The sequence below is a fragment of the Bos indicus x Bos taurus genome, chromosome 9 (assembly GCF_003369695.1).
Source record: "Bos indicus x Bos taurus breed Angus x Brahman F1 hybrid chromosome 9, Bos_hybrid_MaternalHap_v2.0, whole genome shotgun sequence".
In the NCBI taxonomy this organism is placed as follows: domain Eukaryota; kingdom Metazoa; phylum Chordata; class Mammalia; order Artiodactyla; family Bovidae; genus Bos; species Bos indicus x Bos taurus.
In genome coordinates, this window is record NC_040084.1 from 55,620,626 (window position 1) to 55,639,448 (window position 18,823).

Here is an 18,823-nt window from a genome sequence, read left to right on the forward strand (position 1 = left end):
TTTCTATTAACTGAAAATATCACTGGAGTTGTTTAAAATTTTGATAAAACCCAATGTATCACTTTTTCTTTTATGGATTATGCATTTAGTGTCAAGTTTAAACATTCTTCACTCAGTCCTAGATTCCAAAGATTTGTGCCTATGTCATCTGAAGTTTATAATTATTCTATTGTCTTGAGTATCTTGAGTATTATGACATTGCTGAATTCATTTACTTATTTTTTATATAATTTATTTATTTTTTATTGAAGGATAATTGCTTTATAGAATTTTACTGGATTCTGTCAAACCTCAGCATGAATCATCCATAGATATATATATATCCCCTCCCTTTTGAACCTCCTTCCCATCTGCCTTCCCATCTCACCCCCTCAGCCTGACACAGAACCCCTGTTTCACTTTCCTTAGCCATACAGCAAATTCCCATTGGCTATCAATTTTACATGTGGTAGTGTAAGTTTCCTTGTTATGCTTTCCATATATCTCACCCTCACCTCCCCTTTCCCCATGTCCATATGTTCTATTCTTTATGTTTGTTTCTCCACTGATGCCCTGTAAATAAATTCTTCAGTACCATTTTTCTAGATTCTGTATATATGCGTTAAATTATGATATTTACCTTTCTCTTTCTGACTCACTTCACTCTGTATAACAGGTTCTAGGTTTATCCACTTCATTAGAACTGACTCAAATATGTTCCTTTTTATGGCTGGGTAATATTCCATTGTGGAGATGTACCACTGCTTTATCCAGTCATTCTCAATGGACATCTAGGTTGCTTCCATGTTCTAGCTATTGTAAATAGTGCTGCAATGAGCAAAGGGATGCATGTGTGTTTTTCAATTTTGATTTCCTCAGTGTATATGCCTAGGAGTGGGACTGCTGGGTCATATGGTGGTTTTATTCCTAGTTTTTTAAGGAATCTCCATACCAGCTTCCATAGTGGCTGTATTAATTTACATTCCCACCAACAGTGCAAGAGTGTTCCCTTTGCTCCACACCCTCTCCAGCATTTATTGTTTGTATACTTTTTGACCAGAGAAGGCAATGGCAACCCACTCCAGTACTCTTGCCTGGAAAATATCATGGACGGAGGAGCCTGGTCATTCTGACTGGTTTTCCCAGCACCATTTATTGAAGAGGCTGTCTTTGCCCCATTGTATATTCTTGCCGTCTTTGTCAAAAATAAGGTACCCAAAAGTGCATGGCTTTATTTCTGGGCTTCCTATCTTGTTCCATTGGTCTGTATGTCTGTTTTTGTGCTAGTATCATACTGTCTTGATGACTGGAGCATTGTAGTATAATCTGAAATTGGGAAGGTTCCTCCAGTTCCTTTCCTCTCTCTCAAGACTGCTTTGGCTATTCATGGTCTTTTGTGTTTCCATATGAATTGTGAAATTTTTGTTGTAGTTCTGTGAAAAATACCATTGGTAATTGGTAAGGATCACATTAAATCTGTAGATTGCATTTGGTAGGATAGTCATTTTCACAATATTGATTCTTCCTACCCAGGAACATGGAATATCTCTCCATCTGTTTATGTCATCTTTGATTTCTTTCATTAGTGCCTTATAATTTTGTGTGTACAGATCTTTTGTCTCCTTAGGTAAGTTTATTCCTAGATATTTAATTCTTTTTGTTGCAATGGTGAATGGGATTGATTCCTTAATTTCTCTTTCTGATTTTTAATTGTATATAGAAATGAAAGTGATTTCTGTGTATTGATTTTGTATCCTGCAACTTTGCTAAATTAACTGATTAGCTCTAGTAATTTTCTGATACTATCTTTAGGGTTTTCTATGTACAGTATCATGTCATCGGCAAACAGTAAGAGCTTTACTTCTTGTTTTCTGATCTGGATTCCTTTTATGTCTTTTTCTTCTCTGATTGCTATAGCTAGGACTTCCAGAACTATGTTGAATAATAGTGGTGAAAGTGAACACCCTTGTCTTGCTCCTGATCTTAGGGGGAATGCTTTCACTTTTTATTGAGAATAATGTTTGCTGTAGCTTATTATATATGGTCTTTACTATGTTGAGGGAGGTTCCGTCTATGCCCATAAATTGGTGCTGAATTTTGTCAAAGGCTTTTTCTGCATCTATTGAGATGATCATATGGTTTTTATCTTTTAATTTGTTAATATGGTACATCACACTGATTGATTTGCGTATATTGAAGAATCCTTGCATCCCTGGAATAAACGCAACTTGATTATGGTGTATGAGCTTTTTGATGTGTTGAATTCATTTGTTAATTTTAGAGATTTTTTTTTGGAGTGAATTTCTTAGGGCTTTCTACATAGATCATCATGTCACGTACAAATAGCAACAGATTCATTTCCCCTCTTCTGATCTGTGTGCCTTTTATTTTCTTTTCTTGCCTTATTATCCTGGCTAAAATTATAGGATAGAATAGAAAAGATGAGAATGAGCTTTGATACATTTTTCTCTACTTAGAAGAAAAGTGTTCAATTTTTTGCCATTCAATCCTACATTATTAGATGTGGCAGTTTTTTAAAAGTTTTTTAAAAATCAAGTTAAGAAAGTTCCCTCTATTACTACATTTCTGATAGTTTTTTTTTTTTTAATTAAGTGCTATTAAATTTTGTCAAATACTTTTTATGCATCAGTTTATTTGATCATGTTACTTTTTTTTTAGTCTGTTAATATATTTTTTTTTCTTGACTGATTTTCAAATATTGAGCCATCCTTGACTTTCTGGAATAATGCATATTGCATTTTTTACAAATTGAAGGTTTGTGTCAAACATGCATTCAGCAAGTGTGCTGATGCCTTTTTTTTCCAATAGTATTATAAGTTTCACAATATTTCAAAATTTTTAATTGTTACTATATTTGTTATGGTGATTTGTGATGAGCAATATTTGTGTCACTACTTTGGTGTAACTTTGATGTACATGTGATTGTTTTGGGTCACCATGAACTGCTGAGAGTCCCTTGCAAGGAGATCAAGCCACTCAATCTTAAAGGAAATCAATACTGAATTATTCATTGGAAGAACTGACGTGAAACTCCAATACTTTGGCCACCTGATGCAAAGAGCTGACTCATTAGAAAAGACCCTGATGCTGGGCAAGATTGAGGGCAGGAAGAGAAGGGGATGATAGAGAATGAGATGGTTGGATGGCATCATCGACTCAAAGGACATGAGTCTGAGCAAGCTCCAGGAGTTGGTGATGGACGGCAAAGCCTGGCACGCTGCAGTCCATGGGATTGCAAAGAATTAGACATGACTGAGTGACTGAACTAAACTGAACTGCTGCTGTATAAGATGATGAACTTAAAAAATGCTCTGTCTCCTTCTGTTCAGGTCACCCTATTCCCTGAGACATAACAATGTTGAAATTAGGCCAACTAATAATCTTATAATAGCCTCTAAGATTTCAAGACTTAGATGTCTGACTTTAAACCAAAAGCTAGAAATGATTACCTTAGGGAGGAAGGCATGTTCAAAGCTGAGACATGCTGAAACAGTCAACCACACTGTGTGTGGTTGCACAGTGATTGCAAAGGAAAACTTCTAAGGGAGATTGACAGTGCTACTCCAGCAAACATATGGATGATAAGAAAGCAAAATGGCCTTATGACTGATAATGGGAACATTTTAGTGATCTGGAAAGAAGAACAAATCAGCTACAACATTCCCTTAAACCAAAGCCTAAATCCAGAGCAAAGCCCTACTCTCTTCAATTCCATGAAGGTTGAAGGAAGTAAGGAAGCTTCAGGAGAAAATTTGAAGCTTAAAGAGTTTCTTTCATGAAAGTTAAGGGTAAAAGCCATATCTATAACATAAGAGTGCAAGGTGCAGCAGCAAGAGCTAATGGAAAAGCTGAAGCAAGCTATTCAGAAGATCTAGCTAAGAAAATTAATGAAGGTGATCACACTAAACAATGTTGGATTCCCTGGTAGCTCAGTCAGTAAAGAATCTGCCTACAGTGCAGGAGACACAGGAGACATGGGTTTGATCCCTGGGTTAGGATGATCCCCGTGAGAAGGATGTGGCAACCCACTCCAGTATTCTTGCCTGGAAAATCAAATGGAGAGAAGAGCCAGTCCATGAGGAATCAAGGGTCAGACACGACTTAGTGACTAAACCCAGACTAAGCAATAGATTTTCTTTAGTTTTTCGACAAAGCACAGCAGAAACTGTATTTGTTGATCTAGTAATGGGAAAGGGAGGGCTCATACTCTAAAGACTACCTTCCCTTGGGTGGAGGGCAGGGAATAGAAAACTTTTAAAGGGTATGAAGTGAGTGGGCCATCAGAATTTGTGGAAAGGGGCAGGGATTCCAGAAACAGCCAGAACATGTGCAGTCCATAGCACTCCACTGCACAAGGCACTAATCATGTCTAGAAAAGCTCCAGTTCCCCCTTTTGGGGTGGAAATTTTAGCATGGTAATGAGGCAAAGACAACTTCTGGACACTTTTGGGTTTCATCACAATAGAATTTCAATGTAGACAAAACATTTTTCCATTGGAAGGTGCCATCTAATACTTTTATAGCTAGAGAGGATAAAATGATATCTGCCTTCAAAGTCTCAAAGTACATTCTGACTTTTTTGTTAGGGGCTAATGCAGCTGGCGACTTTAAGTTGAAGCCAGTGTTCACCTACCATTGTGAAAACTCTTAGAATTATAATGTTTATTCTTCCTGTGCTCTATAAATGTAACAACAAAGCCCAGATGACAGCTCATCTGTTAACAATATAGTTTACTGAATGTTTTAAGCCCATTGTTTAGATCCACCATTGATCAGAAAAAAGATTTCTTTCAAAATATTACTGCTCAGTGACAACACACCTGGTGACCCAATAGCTCTATGGCAGCTATATCCTTACAAAATGTATTTCATAAATAATGTCTTGCTTGTTCTTTTAAAATGTTCTTTCATAGCTCTCATCAGCTTCAAACATAGTAAAAACTAATTTGGTGACATAATTTATCATGAATTTGGGACACTTGAGTCTAAAAGTGCTCATTAAAATAAGATCAGAAAATTAAAAGATAGTTTTATTGACCAATTGGTTCTGCTATATTAAAGTATCTACAAAATAGGGACTGGGTGAGGTACATGATAAATATAAATAGAGTGCTCAGATTACAGGTGATATTTGAGTGAAGACTTCAAGGTGAGGATATGAGTTATGTAGGTATCTGGGAAGAGAGTGTTCCAAATAGAGGAAGTTGTCATTGCAGAGCTCCTGTGGCCTGATGTACTTGAAGATCAGTATAAGGTTAGTGAGGATAGAAATGGAAAAGAAACAATAGTGGGGCAGGGGGGAGATGGTTAGAAAGAAATGAGATCAAACAGATAATGAAAGCCATAATGGTAAATCAAACTTTGTGGGGCCAAATGGCCCATTTTAAGGACTTCATTTTTTTCTTTCTTTTTTTTTTTTTTCCCCACTTTGGAAGTTTTTTGTTTTTTTTTTTTTTAAAGCAGAGTTGTGTAATGATCTGATTTATTTTCTTGAGATATTCTGTTTCTGTTTTTAAAATAGGCTGTAGAACTGTTAGAGCAGACAGATAGCTAGGTATGAGCAGAAAACAGGGAATGGGCACAGGCCATGTGGAAGGAAACTATCAGTCTTATGAACAAAGGGGGTCTTTGGGCAGACAAAGAGAAGCCAGAACCTCTGGACTGACAAGAAACCATAAATTTTGGAGTGACAAAGGTCATAGAGGCAGATAAAGAAAGATGGGAAAAGGCAGGAATCTCCAGCATTAGAATGTAGCCCTTTTGCTCATTATGCTCTCATTACAATAAAATTAGCCTTGTAGATAAGATGTACCCATCATGCACCAATATCTTGACACTTCCAATCAAAACTAAGTAAGGGATAACCAATAAGGACCCACTATATAGCACAGGGAATATGCTCAATATTTTGTAATAACCTGCAAGGGAAATAATCTGAAAAAAAAACATATATATATATATATATATGAGTATGACTATATATATACAAATATATTTACAAAATAATTGTTTTTCTGTATACCTGAAATGAATAAGATACTGTAAATCAACTATGCCTCAATAAAAATAAATAAATTAATAAAAAATAAATGCTTTAGGAAAAATAAAGACTAAATAAGGACAAAAATCCCTCCTCTTTTCAGGAAGGTGGAGATGGGAGGAAAAATCAGGAAATATGACCCCAAACCCCTTCCTCTCCAATGAATATTCTGTGCATTCATTTTCACACCCCATATTACCAACTTGCCAAAGAAATTCAGCCTCAGCATAGCTACTCACCTGAGTCTGCCTGCTCTTACCTTAAGAGCACACTATGGCTTAACAAATTCTTGCTTTGCTATTCTTACATCCATCTCTGAATTCTTTCTCAACAAAACAATAACCTGCTCTCTGGGAACAGAATGACAAGTTAGCAGTTTATTATTCTAACTCAGGGAAAAGGATGAGAAGTAAAATTTGAAAATTATAGGCTCCACTGGATGCAAGCCAGAGCCTAGACAAATGCTTTCTTCAGGAAACAGTCTGGGTCACCAGTCTGGTTTAGACTCCCAATTCTTAATGGAGAATCACTCTCAGAGAGTCTCATCCTGCCTGTTCTTCTATGTAAAGCAGCCTCAATTGAATTCTCCTTCCCCACCAATAAGATTATATTTAATGTATACACTTCAAGAGTAATCAAATTCCTTTCCTCTTACTCTAAATAAGTGTGTGGGTAAGTGAAAGTTGCTCAGTCATGTCCCAAGTCATTGCGACCCCATGGACTGTAACCCCCCAGGCTCTTCTGTCCGTGAAATTCTCCAGGTAAGAATACTGGAGTTGGTTGCCATTCCCTTCTCCAGGGGATCCTCCCAACCAAGGAACTGAATCTGGGTCTCCTATCTCCTGCCAGGCTGATTCTTTAGAATCTAAGCCACCAGAGAAATTCTAGCTAGCCCCCCAATTTTTGCTATAATAGTATTATCATTTTAGCAGTTTAGATACAGGAATAATGAGAATTAAAATAAAATAATTTAAATGTTCACCATTGCTATAACAGTTACCTTTCCTGTTTATCATAGCTTAAACCCTTTCCTCCTGCCTATCTATCCATTTCTTATCTTCCTATGTCACAAAAAGACACATACCATGTCATAAAGATGTGCTTCTGTTTGATCATAAGGACCAATTGATAATATAAATTATTGTACCTAAGTGACAACAGCTTTTATGGTTTATGAGAACCACAAGAACACAGTTTTTGAAAGGAACATCATTATAGCATTGGCAAATAAATTTTTGTAACCTGCTACTTAAGTTCTGTCTCAGTAGTGTATAAAATGATAATATTTGCATTTATACTAATCACTGTCCTACAGTTGGCCTATATGCAACCCTCCTTTACATTCACTTAAAATCACCCTGAGTGAATAAATAACATTCTTATCAGTCCTATTTTACTTTGTAAAAAAATTTTTGCCTGATTCAAAGCATTCCTCTCCTCTATTCCAATCCCAAAGAAAATAGAGCTGTTCAAGTGGCCACTAGTTCAAGTGAGGTCATGCCTCAACAGGAAAGAGAAGTGGAGACATAAGACTGCCGGGGTCCAGCCCCGGTGGATCCAGGGAATTCGAAGCGGGGACGGCGTCGGCGAGGATCAGGAAACAACTGCTTAATTAAACTTTAATTAAGGATATAAAGAGTAATGGAATAAGGATAGCTCAGTGAGGAAATTCAGTGAAGAAAAGAGGCTGAAATAAGGATAGCTCAGTGAGGAAATTCAGTGGAGAAAAGAGGCTGAATAATTCAGCCAGAAGGTAAGAGAAAGAACGACATGGTGAGACCAAGTTTCGGTGAACAGGCCCGCACTTTATTTTCCAAAGTAGTTTTTATACCTTAAGTTATGCATAGAGGATAATGGGGGAAGGGGTAGAGTCATGCAGTAAGCCAGGCTTTCTTCCTGCAAACTTACCATATGCAAAAGTTTAGGTGATTTGCATCATCTTCTGGCCCGGAGGACTTTTCCTCTAAAGATGATTATTCTAAAGTCAGGCGCCAGCCTCCAAAAAGCATTAGATAAAGTTGCATTCCTACAGAGCAAAGGTGTGGTGGGCTATAACAAGAAAAAGAATTAACTCGAGCAGCAAACATTGGCCCAAGTGAAAATCCCTTCACCAATACAATTTCTAATCAATTTTAACTACTCAAAAGAATCTGTGTTTAGACAGTTTAGAACATCTCCTGCCTCTCACAGTTGGGAGGCTCTGAACAATCACATGTGGCTGGAAAAACCTATTCAGGCAGGCTAGAGGACTTCCAAAGGAGTTTGTAGGTTGAAACACTGTCACACCCAGGAATTATTAACTGGAGCTGTAAGCTAACTCTTTTTTCAGAGAGAGGTAGTGGGGGACAGCCCCCCGTAAAGTCAGAGGTGTAGGTGAAAGCACAAAGCAGAAAGTAGGCAGACTCTGGTTTTGGGGGTAGATTGCTCGAGAATTTCCAGGGAGACTCCTGAGGCTTGATCCCGCCTTTGCGTATGCCAAGCCTCCTTCCTCATGACCTTTGCCAGGGGCGGAGCTCGCTCCCCGCATAAGACCAATGGGAGACATAGTCACTCTCTATGAGAGAGACCTTACTAAAAGATAGGATGGTTGTGAGGCGTTGAGGAGTAGCCCAAACAAATACACACTCTTTCCTACATTGATAAAGACCACTAGAACGAAACAGCACCAAACCAAAGCCATGCAAGGATCTTGTCCCATCACTGGTATGCAATTTAACAAATTGGAGTCTTGTCTCCTCTATCTGAATTTACTAATATTTGAACTAACTTGAAGACACAGTTTCTATAAAACATGAAAAACATAAAACTTAGAGTACAGAAGTTGGATGTATATTTAAGGTTTGACATCATTTGACAAGAAATTTTTAAGATAATTTGACAAGAAAAAGTTCAGTATCCAGAAGTCTTCCTGTTTGTGTCAGGTTGGCATCTATCAGGCAATAAAGTAATCAGTAGATTTCAAATAATGCACAAATAATGCAGTCTCACTGTCACTGCACAGCTTTTTTGGTTACCGTATCATTTTGCAATTAGGAAAAATGGGATTTTGGCATGAAATAAAGCTCAGTGAGAACAAAGAGCATTCAAATTTCAGTTAATATTGTGAAAATTTACCCTACATTTAATTAATGCAGTCAAATAATCACTGATAGCAATTATAAAGCACTGATGGAAAAGTAAAGGGGATTTGGCATTAGATATGTTTTATCCTAATTCTGTCAATTACTAACTGGCCTTTAAAGAATTAAAGCCATTCCATGGCCCATTCACCTAGCTATGAGACAATGATATCTGTTTGGCAAAAAGATTGTAGGAATTACAGATAAAATAAGTAAGGAACATGATACAGAATATCACTTTCTAGCAACTACTAGTACTGTTATCTTTAGAAATTTAGACAGAAAACAGAGAAGAGACATGTTCAGAGGAAGACATGGAGGGCTCCTCTTGTGAGCAACTAGCATTGAAGGTATAGGCAAAGAAGTTACCACATAAGGACGCTTTGGAGTTTTGATCCAGCTTCACTTAGTTTAATCTTAAGTTAAACTGATCTAGTTTAACTAAGGTATACTATTGTAACTAACTAGGACTCTATTGGACTTTCAAGGACAGAATCCCATTCCCCATGCCCTCCATCTGCATCTTGTTTATAAAGAAACTTTAGCCTTCTAGGCCTTCCTTGGGTTCAAAAATAAATTTAATCAGAGAAGTGAGAAAAAAAAAAAAATGCAGCAACAAAGGAAAACTGCTAAGCATGACAAAATAATAGTTTAGCCATTAAAAAAAAAAAATCAGGGATCTTTAGTTCCATTTCAAGGGCTGTAGATAATATTCTGAGACATATTCTTTGAACTGTTTTGAAGACACTGAAACCACTTACCCCTAAAATGGAAGAATTTAACTCTATGCTGCCCATAGGTATGTAGATTTCAGACTGGTTTAAACCAGAAGGTCGATGATATTGACTTCCAATTACCTCACCATCAATCAATCAGAAAAATGCCCATAAGCTGACCACAAACCCTAACACCATCTTTAAAAACATTTCCCTGAAATCATAGGGAGTTCAGGTCTTTTTAGCATTAGCTCCTCGCTTGGCACCCTACAATATATAGTGCACTTTCTTTCACCACAACCTGGTGTCAGTAGGTTGGTTTTATTATGTGTAAGTGAGTAAACCCAAGTTTGGTTTGGTAACACTTTTATTAATGAAAATTATTATTCTACCCTGAAAACTAGATCATGTTGTCATTAATTCCCAAAGTATATTTCTACTATCAAGTTACCAGCAGCATTTCTATTTTTCAGACTACTATTCTTTAACAGTTTTTTAACCACATTTTTGAGGCAGCTTGAATGACAGAGACTTATAAATGTTAGTGACTAATACATCATCTAAGAACACAGCTGTTGGTTTCTTTCGCAAGTTACTTTGAATTGTGGTTCTTTCCCAGACAAAGGTTAAATTTAGAGCATCTCCTTGAATGAAATTGAGGGAGAATACTGATGTTATTCAAGAATTTTATCAACTACTAGTCTCTCACACTTTTGGTGGGTTTAAATGAAACAAATGCATCATAGAGTGAAATTATTTGGACAGATGTCAGAGTAAACCTAAAGAAAAAAAGCAGCCCACTGTGAAGGACTTCTTACTTACCAAAGGAGTGCACAGGAGGTTTGCAGACAAATCCTATTACTGGGTAATGGGATTTATCCGCGTGTCCAGACACCAGTTTGAAAATGTGATTCTGCTCAAGACATAAGCAGAAGAGTTCTTAAATGGGACAAAATTCTGTCTTCATGAGAGATGGAATATATTTCACTAGAGTCAATCTGATTCCTGCTTTAATAAATTGCTTGAAGCAAAAAGAAAGTCTTTGCTGACACAGGAAATGCTGAAGCTTTCTGAGCTTAGTCTTTTGAAGTAAGGTCTATGGTTGCCAGTAGACAAGAGAACAACAGTAGGGAAGAGTAGACTCAGAAACATTAGGGATTTCTGTCTAAGTGGCATCACTTATTCTTCCCAAGTAAGGCCTAGGATATTTATAATAGAGGATATTAAAGTACTGCATATTTTGTACTACATAGATAGTGCAATATTTATAAGATACAACATCAAAATCTACTCATTTCCCCCAAATAAAGCCACATGACCGGCAACCTATTTTTCTCATTGCTCATATATTTACAATGATTATTTATCTTAAAAAAAATACACTAGCTAGAATTATGCTATCTTAAAATAGGTACTGGAAAATTTTTTCTTTAAAAAACCTGATAGTAAATATCTTAAGCTTCGTTGTCCAAGAGGTCTCTGTCACTACTACTCCACTCTGCTAATGTAGCACAAAAGTAGCCATAAACAATTCAGGAATGAATGGCCATGGCTGGATTTGCCCAGAAGATTGTAGTTTGCTGATCCCTGATGCTACTCATTCAGCATCTTTATCAATATTGTTCTAACACCTATAGCAGTTCCTGGCATGCAATATGGATTAATATAAATAATTCATTAAAAAGAAATGAATTTATATTTCTGGCAGTTTATCCTCTCTGCAGACTAATCTTTTATACATTACTTTTCCTTTCATGATTCCAGTTAATTAGTTCTGAGACCACCTGAACTATACAAAAAATTTCCTCAAAATATGTAATAGACACATCATTTCTGTGTTATCATTGCCTCCATCCCCAAAATATAACATGAATCTAATCATGAGAGAAAATGAGAATAATTCAAATTGTGGTATCTTCTACAAAAATGTTAAGGTCAAGAAAGACAAAGAAACTCTGAAACAATGTTCCTAATACTCTGGCCACCTGATACAAAGAACTAACTCATTGGAAAATACCCTAATGATGGGAAAGATTGAGGGCAAGAGGAGAAAGAGGCGACAGAGGATGAGATGATTGGATGGCATCATTAGCTCAATGGACATGAGATTGAGCAAACTCAGGGAGATAGTGAAGGACAGAGAAGCCTGGTGTGTTGCAGTTTACGGGGTTGCAAAGAGTCAGACATGACTGAACAACAAAAGCAACATGAAAAACAAATGTGATGAGTAGTCCTGGAATAGATCCTGAATCAGAAAAAAAAGCTAAATAGTAACAAATGGAATATACACTGTGGATTACATAATAGCAATGTTAAAGTTCCTTAATGGGGTTTTGAAAAAGAATGATCTTGTTATTATATAATACACCATGAAGTATTTAATGATGGAGGTTGGGATAATGATGTCTCCATTTCACTCTCAGTGCTTCAGACAAAGCAATATACATATATGTTAATTGATAAAGAGAATAATAAAGCAAATGGGGACAAATAAAACTAAAGGATAATAGCAAAGTTCCTTTTAAAAAGTATTTTAAAACGACTGTTGCTTACCCCTTTGTGCTCTCCAGATTTTGATACACTGAAATAAGAAACATCAAGATATATTCAGATGATTTTTTAAATCTACCTAATATTTTTCTTTTGAGCAGATGAATGGATTCAATAATAGACACTTGCTTAAAGCTCAACATTCAGAAAACTAAGATCATGGCATCTGGTCCCATCACTTTATGGCAAATAGATGGAGAAACGGTGGAAACAGTGTCAGACTTTATTTTGGGGGGCTCCAAAATCACTGCAGATGGTGATTGCAGCCATGAAATTAAAAGACACTTACTCCTTGGAAGGAAAGTTATGACCAACCTAGATAGCATATTGAAAAGCAGAGACATTACTTTGCCAACAAAGGTCTGTCTAGTCAAGGCTATGGTTTTTCCAGTAGTCATGTATAGATGTGAGAGTTGGACTGTGAAGAAAGCTGAGCACCGAAGAATTGATGCTTTTGAACTGTGGTGCTGGAGAAGACTTTTGAGAGTCCCTTGGACTGCAAGGAGATACAACCAGTCCATTCTAGAGGAGATCAGTCTTGGGTGTTCTTTGGAAGGAATGATGCTAAAGCTGAAACTCCAGTACTGTGGCCACCTCATGTGAAGAGTTGACTCATTGAAAAAGACTGATGCTTGAAGGGATTGAGGGCAGGAGGAGAAGGGGACGACAGAGGATGAGGTGGCTGGATGGCATCACTGACTCGATGGATGTGAGTTTGAGTGAACTCCGGGAGCTGGTGATGGACAGGGAGGCCTGGCGTGCTGCAACTCATGGGGTCGCAAAGAGTCGGACATGACTGAGCGACTGAACTGACTGAATGCAATTAAACATTTGCAGAGCCCTCAAAAAAAAAAAAAATGTCTATAAGTTTTTCCTCTAGGAAAATCATTCTTAAGGAAATTCTAATAACTAAAACTATCATGATTTTAAAAATCCAACCAAGGAAATTCTAAGTAATTCTCAAAGGACTCAATCAGCAGGAAATACTTAAAATACTTCCTTCAGCTCTTATTAATTAGATTATGTTTTGGCTTTAAACCAGATTAACAAGAACAAGAACACAGTGTTTGAGCTAACAAAATAATGTGTTGAGTAAGAGCACAACAAAATAATTTGATGCATTTGGAATACAAGTTTCCAACATGAGACTGAAAGGAAGGAGTTTTCTGACAGATGAGGGCTGAAAGAATAAGGCAAACAATGAGAAATTAGACATTTCTGAAGGTCCAGGTAAAAGCGGTTTAGAAAGGCAAATATTTTTCTGTTGGGTTAGAAGAATATCCCTTCTCTGGGAAATTCTAGAAGTATTTTGTGTTTATTCTACATGACTTTGCCTTTTGAAGGGTTACTTTGCCTATTTTCTGTTTAGCATCTTTATTTATTATAAACCTCTAAAGCTCTACATGGTGATTTACACTAAGCTCTTCCAACTTAGATTACTGAATATATATGGAAAACTTTGAATTATTTTAAACTATTTTTAAAAAGAACACTCTATTGAAAGATATTTGAGATTTTATAAGTTACAGATATTTAACTTTATGAATTTGAAGACAAGTATACCCCTGTGAAATCATCACCACAATCAAGGCCATTAATTATCCCTCACTTCTACAAGCTTCATACAAGATACCTCATTCCTTCTTTATTCATTAGTTTATTTTTATATCATTTGTGTGTGTGTGGTAAGAGCACTTAACATAAACTCTACCTGGTTAGTAAATTTGTAGGTATATAAAACCGTACAACATAAGACCCTATGTTGTACAATACATCTCTAGAACTTGTTCATCCTGCATTGTTGAACTAACTTCTATTTGTAAGTTTAAACCTAAGTCCAGACCAATTACAGAAATCATGGGTACCAAGTCCAACTGTTTATAAAACAGGGGAACAGAAAGACCTTCAAAGAACATTACCGGGTTTAAATGAAAAATATCCATGTTAAAAGAAGTTAACTTGTAAAAACATACTCATTATTACTATTTCTACTTTTTGAATCATGGAATGACCTGAGACTTACAGTCATTATATAATGTCATTTCAGCAACCCTGAAAATAGATCAGTTTCTCTAGTTACATTTTTTAAGAGCCAGTCCATTCTATTGCTGTGAACATAGCTGAAAGCAGGAAATGCCAAAGTTATAAGATTAACTTTATAGATAAAGCAATTCCAGAGTGACTAGTAAAACAATTTCTTGAAAATTAAAGTATCCTCAGATTGTGATTTTTCCAGAAATTGCATTGATATATTTACTGCTTTGTAGCAGTATCAACTATTTTGATCTGAAATTGGCCAACTGACCTCCATAAATTGCCATTTATCTTACTCCAGACCTTGCAACATTTCTTCCTCTACAAACTCTTTTCAAATTATAGATATTGTTATCACAGTGGAAGGTCATTTTAAATCTGTTTGTTGGTTCAAATGATGCTTAAAATCAATAGTATTTCCTGTGTATCTCTACACTCTGCTTGATTCAGCGGGCGAAGTGGTTGCATTCTACAGAATATAGAATTTTTGCTGCTGAAAGTCACCTTTATCAAAAGAAGTAGCATTAGGACCTTATTTATTTTTGTTTTGAGGCTCTACTTTGATTTATATCATCCCAGTACCTTTTTCTGACTGATGTTTCTTGAAAATTAAAACTGTTAATATAATTATGGAACATAATTTGGTGTAAAGAATTTTTTTACAGATCATTTTGAATCCTTCTTGTAGCCTTTTTTTTAGCAAAGGCAGGTAGTCACTAGAAATCAGAAAGTTAGCTATTTATTATCAATTGCAAGTATATTTTTATACACAGAACACACACACATATGCACACTTCTACATGTAACTGTTTGTAGGGAGTCATATTTTCAAAGATTCCTCTTCTTTATTCTAGTTCCAAAGGCATTTTGATCCCGGCTGTTTGAAACACGCCATTTACAGCACTTGGACTCCAACCCATGATTTGTCATTTTCATTAATAATAGCAAGTATGGAATTACAGTGGTTGTTTCTCCATAATAAATTGCATAAAATTATTTTTTATTATATATTCTTTGTTCCAGGATCAGAAATGCACATAGATATGACATTTTCATTATACACGAGAAATGTATAATGTGCATAAATTTTAGATATACAAAATGTATACAATTGTTTCTATACATTTGTACTGAGGAATCAGAGAGAGAGAGATGTATGTATATAAAATATCTGTTTTTGATTACTTAATCATAGCTACTTTTCATCTCAAAAATTATGATGAAACTATTTATCATCTGATTTTATAATTAGTTTCAAAGTATAGTATTTCATTTTTATAACAAACATAAACACTTATACAGTCTTATTTTTCCATACAAAATTTTTCAGATCATATTATCTAGTATTAGTAATAGAATAATTCATCTTTTTATGTACAATTTTGTGTCTTTTCTGTTTCAGTCACCAACTTTTGTAGCTTTTTCAACAGCTTTTTCCAAGTCAATAAATAAGATTCTCCAGTATCACTGGTAGTTTTCAGTTTAATGGGTATGTCATAGGCTTGGTCAGATCCCTGCCACCAGTTTTGTTTGATTTTTTGTTTTCATTTTTCTCTTGACCACAAGGAGTCTTATTTTTTCTATTATACTAATGTAGAGTGAAAACTAGAGAAGAAAGGGCATACTTGCAGGCCCAAGCTAGTTTGCAAAGATTTGATTTGCAATGCACACCTGGGCACTGTGCAGTTGCCCAGTAATAATTAGTAATATAATATCACAATATATAAAGTACATCTTCATAAGTGTAAAACTCTACTTTTAAAATTATATATATATTCTTCTACATTGTACCAGTTTAACAAACTGAACTTGGGTTTGATTGCCCAACATGCAGCAAAAGTAATCTGCTGATACAGGCTTGTGGTAAAGGAAAGTGCAGGGCTTATTGCAGGTACCATTCAAGGAGTATGGGCAGCTCAAAAGTCATGCTCAAAAGATGCACACTCGCAGATGGCTTTCAGCAAAGGGTTTTTTAAAAACTATGTGAAGGACAGAGTCACAGGGTGTGTGATTGGTTAGTACACAAATCTCAGGCTGTTTGATGGTGAAGTAACAGGGCGACGTTTTGAGAATCTCAATAATCAACCTTCTGGTTCCAATTGGTCTGGGATCCACATGCTTGCCATTCGGGTCAGTCGTTTCCATCTGGTGGGAGTTTGGCTTCCATAAAAACCAACTTATATATGTGTGTCAGACATTGTTATCTATGTCCTTCAGGTAGGAACTAAAGGTCCTGTGACTCTGCTATATGGCTGATCTATTATATAAAATGTTACCTGTTCTTCTGCCAGACTGCTATTCTTTGTCTTTACATGTTGTCACTCATCTGATTATTAACACTTGAGCCAGACTTTTTGAAACTCAGGGAAGGTTCAGGAACCTGAAGATTTTGCTAAGCAAGAGATGAGAGACAAAAAGTGGTCTGTTACTGAGAATATCCCAGTAGGGAATTACTTGGTTGCAATCTCTCCTTTTCTTTGTTACTTTTAATCCTGAGGGTAACAGGGGAAGGACAAGAAAATGAATAAAGTATTGGATAGAGAGGTTAATCACAAAATCAGCAGGGGAAATCAATTTCATTAGTGTTGGTAATGAGGTGATTTATTTATCAATATCTATATCTATATTTTTAAGAAGATGAAAGCATTTAAGTCTCTCTCCCCTTGCTAACCAGGTACCTGGACTGAACCAAGAGTATGTCTGTGCAGGTGTGCCTTTGGGGGCAGGCTGAGATTTCTAAATCCATTACTCACCTAATTTCTTGGGAACTGATATAGATAATCAAAGTCAAAGACCTTGATGTTAAGGTTATTATTTCAGGGCAAAATTCTATAAAATTAGAATCCTGTTTAGCTTTGTGTCATTTATATTGGTCACCTTGAAATTCAGTCATCTCAATAAAATAAAGTAAAATATTTTAAGTATTCTTTTTAAACTCAAAAATGACATATGGAGGCCCACTATCATCACTTCTATTCAACATTGCACGTAAGGTCTTAGCCAATTTAATAATATGAGAAAAATAAATTAGAGGCATAATGATGGGGAGAAAAATGCAGGCAAAAAATAAGGCTCAAAATGAGACCAGCAGTAAAGTGTATGAGTGAAGTGAGTGAAGTCGCTCAGTCATGTCCGACTCTTTGTGACCCCGTGGACTGTAGCCCACCAGACTCCTCCGTCCATGGGATTCTCCAGGCAAGAGTACTGGAGTGGGTTGTCATTTCCTTCTCCAGGGGTTCTTCCTGACCCAGGGATTGAACTTAGGTCTCCTGCATTGCAGGCAGATGCTTTAACCTCTGAGCCACCAATTAGAACCAATTTCTTTACTTACTTGTGGCCATTTTTGAAATGTGCTTTTTTATAAGTGAAAAAATATTCTTTCATATCACTAAAATCCCTTCGTGTTTAAATCCCTTTATCTTTAGCATTAAAATCTAAATGGTGATATGTATACACTGGATTGTGTTGGCATATAGAAATTAGGTTATCGTAAAGTCCTGCAGAAGTGCATAAGCACTTGCACATTTTGACATAAACTTGCTAAAATATATGTATTATAATAACTATTATTGACAGTATTTTTGAATGATGTAACAGGGCCTTTCTAGATTTCACTAACACTTATTATCAAAGTCTCAGTATTAGAAGTAAAAAATAGGGCTTCTGGTTCAAGATGGTAGAGTAGAAGGATGTGTGGTCATCTCCTCCTGCTCAGTTCAGTCAGTTCAGTAGCTCAGTTGTGTCCGACTCATTGTGACCCCATGGATGGCAACCAGCCAGTCCTTCCTGTCCATCGCCAACTCCCAGAGTTTACTCAAACTCATGTCCATTGAGTCAGTGATGCCATCCAACCATCTCATCTTATGTCGTCCCCTTCTCCTCCCATCTTCAGTCTTTCCCAGCATCAGGGTCTTTTCCAATGAGTTAGTTCTTTGCATTGAGTGACCAAAAATATTGGAGTTTCAGCTTCAGCCTCAGTCCTTCCAATGAATACTCAGGACTGATTTCCTTTAGGATGGACTGGTTGGATCTCCTTGCAGTCCAAGGGACTCTCAAGAATCTTCTCCAACACCATAGTTCAAAAGCATCAATTCTTCAGTGCTTAGCTTTCTTTATAGTCCAACTCTCACACCCATACATGACTACTGGAAAACCCATAACTTTGGCTAGACTCCTCCTGCTAGAGCACCAAAATCGAAACTGTTTGTTGATGGTTGAAGAACCATCCACAGAGGGATGCTGGAACCCACCAAAAAATGATACCCCATGTCCAAGACAAACAAGAAGCTGCAGCAAGATGGTAAGTGGGCAAAATCTTGGATCAGGGATTGAACCCATGTTTCCTGCATTGGCAGGCAGATTCT